We start from the raw sequence: 6,000 nt of genomic DNA on the forward strand, positions 1-6,000 counted from the left end.
GAGTCACTGGGGCTTAGTGTCCAGGAAGGCTTCTTGAAGAAGGTGGGGATTGCCCTGTGCCACAAGGACGATGTAGGAGTGGGCAGGTGCAGGAGAGGGGAAGATGCATTGAGTGGCATTCTTAGAGAGAGTAGAGGAGGAGTAGGTATAAGGGGAAACACCTATAATCTACTTAGACTTTTAAAGAGCTTTTGACAAAGTTCTCTAAGAAAGAGTCTTTTGAAAGTTAAGTCCCCATGAGGCTTGAGGGGGTGGAGGGAATGATGTCTCTTTTATCAAGATCAGGGAATGGCCTAGAGACAGAAAACAAAAGGTGGGAGCAAATTGAGGCTTCTCTCCATGGTGCACTGTTAAAACTTTCTCCTCAAGGATCTATGCGATAAATGGAGGAACAAAACGTGGTCTAGACATACAATGGACTCTTATTCAGCCTTAAAAAGAAATGAAATTCTAACACATGCTACAATGAACTTTGAAGATGTTATGCTAAGTTAAAGCCAGACACGAAAGGACAAACACTGTATGATGCCACTTACGTGGTGTATTTAGAGTAGTCAACACACAGAAACAGAAGGGAGAGTGGTGACTGCCAGTGGCTTGGGAAAGGGGATAATGGGGGGCTCAGGTTTTAATGGGTACAGAGGTTCAGTTTGGAATGACGGAAAGGTTGTGGAGAGGGATGGTGGTGATGATGGCGCAACGACGTGAATGTACTTAATGCCCCTAAAGTGTGCATTTAAAAATCACCGAGATGATAAATTTTATGCTAGTGTATTTCACTACAATTGAAAAATAAAAAAAAATATGTAGAATGGTCCAGTTTATATATTACAAAGTAAAAAAAAATTTTTTTAATGCTTAACATGGTAAATTTTATGTTATTTATATTCTATCACAGCAATAGCAAAAAAGAAGAATCTATGCCAAGACTGGTCTGACTTATTCTTATAAATGTTCTGGAGGGGAAGGTCACAGGACAAACCTTTCCCTTGCAGATGACTCCAGATAGATTCTTCCAGTTAGAGAGGAAATAAACTGACAGGCTTTGACAAAAGGAGGCACCACAGCATGCTCCTCAACCCTGGATGGACATTAGAATCTTCTTTTTTTTTTGAGACAGAGTCTTGCTTTGATGCCCAGGCTAGAGTGAGTGCTGTGGCGTAAGCCTCGCTCACAGCAACCTCAAACTCCTGGGCTCAAGCAATCCTTATGCCTCAGCCTCCCGAGTAGCTGGGACTACAGACATGCGCCACCATGCCCGGCTCATTTTATATATATATATATATATATATATATATATATATATATATATATATATATATATATTGGTTGCCCAATTAATCTCTTTCTATTTATAGTAGAGACAGGGTCTCAGTAGAGACAGTGTCTCGCTCTTGCTCAGACTGGTTTCAAATTCCTGACCTCGAGCAATCCGCCTGCCTAGGCCTCCCGGAGTGCTAGGATAACAGGCGTGTGCCACCTCGCCTGGCAGACATTAGAATCTCCTGTGGGAGCTTTTACAGATACCCTGGGATAGTCTGATTTAACTTCCCTGGGTCTGTTTATTCAAAGCCTACAGGTGACCCTAACTTACAGCCAGGGTTGACCTTTGAGAGCATCAAGGCTGAAAATCCGGGGCTCCCTGGGTTTGAGTCTAGGCACTGCCATTTGCCAGCTGTGTGATGATCAAGTTACTGGATCTCTGCTTCCCAATAGTCTTGTTTGCAAAATTAGGTAATAATAGTCTCCACCTCATAGGGTTGCAGAGAGGATTAAAAGAGGTGCTGTAAGTTAGCACAGTGCCTGGGGCATTTTCAGAGCTCACTAAATGCTAATTATTATTGTTATCAACCAAGTTTATATAAATTGGCAGAAGAGCAGGAGATAAATTTAACATGGCATCTGCAAATATGCTGAAAAAGAAACAAATCCAAACTCTGTGACTAACATCTCTTTCAAAAGGCAGGAAAGGGCCCTTGGAAGCATTTTCCCTTCCAATTACGAGTTTGAAGTACTGCTTTGCTCAGAAAGCCAGGAAAACACACCAGGCACCAGCAAGGGCAGGAGGTGGCTGAGAATAACCGAGCCTGTGGCCCCCCGCATTTCTTTAAACCTGATACATGCCCCCCCATTGATTTGTGGTGAGTTCTAGTCACCAAACCTCTGATGTTCTGACACTGGGGAAGGAACAGAGAAAGAACAACTGAAGGCTGCCAGGGAAAGGCAGGCCATAAAAGGTGAGAACTCTCTAGACTGGAAAAGGACACGATGGAAATCAGTGAATTCATCAATAACCGGGAGAAAGTGAACAAGGACTTATTCAACCCAAACACTTGCTGGAGGGGAAGATGAGCAGGAACAGTTAGAACAAATAAAAGGAATGGCTAATAAACTCGTGGAACACATCATCCCAAGATGTAGTACATGAGGGAAATATAAATGAATTCACAAAGGGTCTGGACAAACTAATGTCAGAGATGTACATGGCTGCCCAGGGGAGCTGACAGATGCCCACCTGGAAGGTCGGCATGAAGAAAGGCAGTGAGCATGTATGTCCTTTCCAACAATGGCGAGACCATGGTGTGACCAGGATGTGCATCCTGATTTTCTTAGTGTCCCTAGAAAGGGATTTGTCAAAAGGCCACGAATGCATATGAGTGTGCTGCGTTCAGGGACAGTGATTAGCTGGAGAGAAACGGCCCTGTTAGGACATGGCGGGAGTTATCTGGATAAGTAGGACTGGATTAGATTGTCAACAGTACCCAGCACTGCTGAGGAGGGGCTGAGTTAGTCCAAGAATCATAGATTATTATAGCTTCTCTAGTCCAAGCCTGTCCTTTAAAAGATGAAAAAAAAAAAAAAATGGAGCTAAAGGCGATAAATTTACTTGTCCAAGGTCTTACAACACACTAGCAGCAGAGTAGAGACGAGAATCTGGAAGCTTGTCCACTGCAATAGTAGATCCGGTCTGGGAAGGATTTTGGAGAAAGACCATTACTACTAAATCAATGACCTTGAGAGAGTGTCTTCTCTCTTCTGGGCTTGATGTAAAATAATTTGACCCTCCCCAGACCATATTAGTCTGGGGGTAAAAGTAAAGATTTGGCAAAAGTCACAAAGCTGGTATTTCTTGGGATCCACGCTGTTAACTCTGTGGGAATCACAGCTTTCCCTGAATTCCTTCTAGTAGGCCTGGCATGCATGTCAACCAAGCCCAAGTGCAGTGAGTGGCCCTTGCTTTGTCCCTCCCTCATCGTTTGGCTGTTTGGATTAATGTCCCCAGACTCTACTACTGTCTCATCCGTGTGCCTTGCTGGTGTCCAACAATATCTCCAATTCAAGTTTCCTATTGTTTGTGAAGAGGGCATTATTTTGCAGGGTGCAGAAATCACTGGCCTCGATGTCCCTTTTTTATTGTTTCTTGAAAATGGAACTGGGTTGCGGGGGTAAGAAAATGGAACTGAAGCAACTCTTGGTGTTTCTTTGCTCTGTTCCACAGCTGTCTCGTCTCAGCGCCGTGGTCTGGGTCAGAGGACAAGCCGAATGATACACTTGCTCCCTGCTGCACTCAGAGCTCTCCCTCTCCTCCAAAACTGGCCTGCTGCCCTTGACTTTCTCACAATTGTATCCCTAGCACAGTGTCAGGTACAGTGTAGATGCTTATTAAATATTTGCTGAATGAATTAGCAGATAAATTTCTCTCTTCCAGGTGGATTTTGTCTTTGAGCTTAGGAAATTAATTTTTTCACAGGAGGCTCAAACCAATCTCTGTGTTCTTGTCCACCCATCCCCCAGCAACCTCCAGCTAGGCTTGTCTGAACCTTAGTGTAAATACGGCTTTGGCTCCAGCTAGGACCCTATAAATTTGGGATGCATGTGATGAGATAATGCAGATAAACGTGTCCAGCATGGAGCCTGGGATATCATAGATAATTCAACACGGTTATTTCTTTTCTTTCTTTTGCCTAACTAGGATTACTGACTCCAAAGGGGGGAAAACATCAAAGGCTTCACACAAAGAAATCTATTTAAACTGAAAGCAATTTGGAGACAGGAAAATTATGGTGTTTCCACATCTGGCATAATGTGGATAGTTCTAGTCATTGAACCTTAAAAGGGCTACAATAGTGTTATTTATTACAATTTTACTTTAGACCTCGTCTATTTTTAAAAAGGATTCAAGGCAAGTAAAATCGTTTAAAAAAAAAAGCAAATAAATACCTATGTAGAAGAAAAAAGGAAAATTAAAATAAACATATCAACCAGTTGGTTGGGTTCATGTGATTCAAGAGTAGAGAAAGTGGAAAGTGAAGCCGGATGCAGGCTGACATTGACCATGGCACAGAGCAACAGGTCCCAAGTGCAGGGGACCGATGGCTGGGGAGGGCAGAGATGATAGGCAGTGCATGGCCATGTCACAGATTAGTGCATCTGAGATGGAGACCAAAGGTATACATCCATGGAAGTTCTCTGTGAAGGGAAAGTTCCCAGTGTTCTTTGATCAATCTGAGAAGAAAGTAGAAACCTAGTTAAAAGGCAACAAAAGAGGCATGTTGTTAAGATTTGAACTTGGAAATGAAAAATAGCACTGCTCTGGAGAAGGCAGTTTGCACTGATGCAGCAGAATGATATTTAAGATGTTAACTACAAGGCCGGGCGCTGTGGCTCACGCCTGTAATCCTAGCTCTTGGGAGGCCGAGGCGGGCGGATTGCTCAAGGTCAGGAGTTCAAAACCAGCCTGAGCAAGAGCGAGACCCCGTCTCTACTATAAATAGAAAGAAATTAATTGGCCAACTGATATATATATATAAAATTAGCCGGGCATGGTGGCGCATGCCTGTAGTCCCAGCTACTCGGGAGGCTGAGGCAGAAGGATCACTCGAGCCCAGGAGTTTGAGGTTGCTGTGAGCTAGGCTGACGCCACGGCACTCACTCTAGCCTGGACAACAAAGCGAGACTCTGTCTCAAAAAAAAAAAAAAAAAAAAAAAAAAAAAAAAAAAAAAGATGTTAACTACAGTTAACCACTGTGTTCTTTTCTTCTGTTTTTCTTCTTCTCCATCTCATTTTGGCCTTAACGCAAGGGGAGAGAAATCCCCCTGGGTTTTCTAGACCTCGGGATTGGCATGAGAGGGAATGTCTAGTTCTTATGAATGGGCAAGAAAGTTGAGAGAGAGAAAGCATGTGCACCAGAGCCCTAGGAGGGTACCTCAGTCGGGATGAGGGCATCATGCATCAGGGGGATGCTGTGTGGACTGTCCCCACAGGGAATCTGATTGGGATGTGACTACAACTCAGGGATCCCCACTGCCAGGACTGCGCAGTCTCCATTCAAGGAGGACAGTACACACGCACTTACGCACATACCATCAAGGGGGCGATGCTGGTGCCTATGCCTCAACTCAAGCCGAGTGACGGGAGGTTCAAGAGAACCACTCGGAAAACCAAATATGTGACCCCACATTTGGAGGAGGGGAACAGAGGAGACTGGTGTCTGTCTTCCACCCCAGGAAACCTAGAAGGCAAGAGAAGTGGGCAGGTGGGCTACTTGGGAAGCTGAGAGCAGAATTGCAGTCAAAGAGATGCAGCAGGGGAGTCTCAAAAAAAACCATGAGGGTGCCCACAAGAGAAAAAGTCAGCTTTAAAAAGCTGCTGTGAGAGCGCAAGGCCATTTTATGCCAACACCAGTTAAATAAATACTTCCTTTTCCTCCTTCCCACGCCTGTGACCATGGAGGGATGAGAAGCAGCAAGTGGTGAGAGGCGGAGAAAAGCTGGCCACTCGCATGGCCAAAGGCAGACAGCTTGCCCACAACTGATCCCTGGTGGGGAAATGGGGGAGCCGTCTTATCCTAGAATGAAGATTAAAGTGCTAATAGAAGTAACATTCTATTACTGAATTTAACATTGTGTTTGTATCTTAAAGTGATCATAAGCTGTTTTATTAATTAGAAGTGAGTAAAGTTTATATTCAGGGAGAGAAATTAAGTTTCCTCTACCATA

Source organism: Microcebus murinus, chromosome 1 (genome assembly GCF_040939455.1).
Source record: "Microcebus murinus isolate Inina chromosome 1, M.murinus_Inina_mat1.0, whole genome shotgun sequence".
In the NCBI taxonomy this organism is placed as follows: domain Eukaryota; kingdom Metazoa; phylum Chordata; class Mammalia; order Primates; family Cheirogaleidae; genus Microcebus; species Microcebus murinus.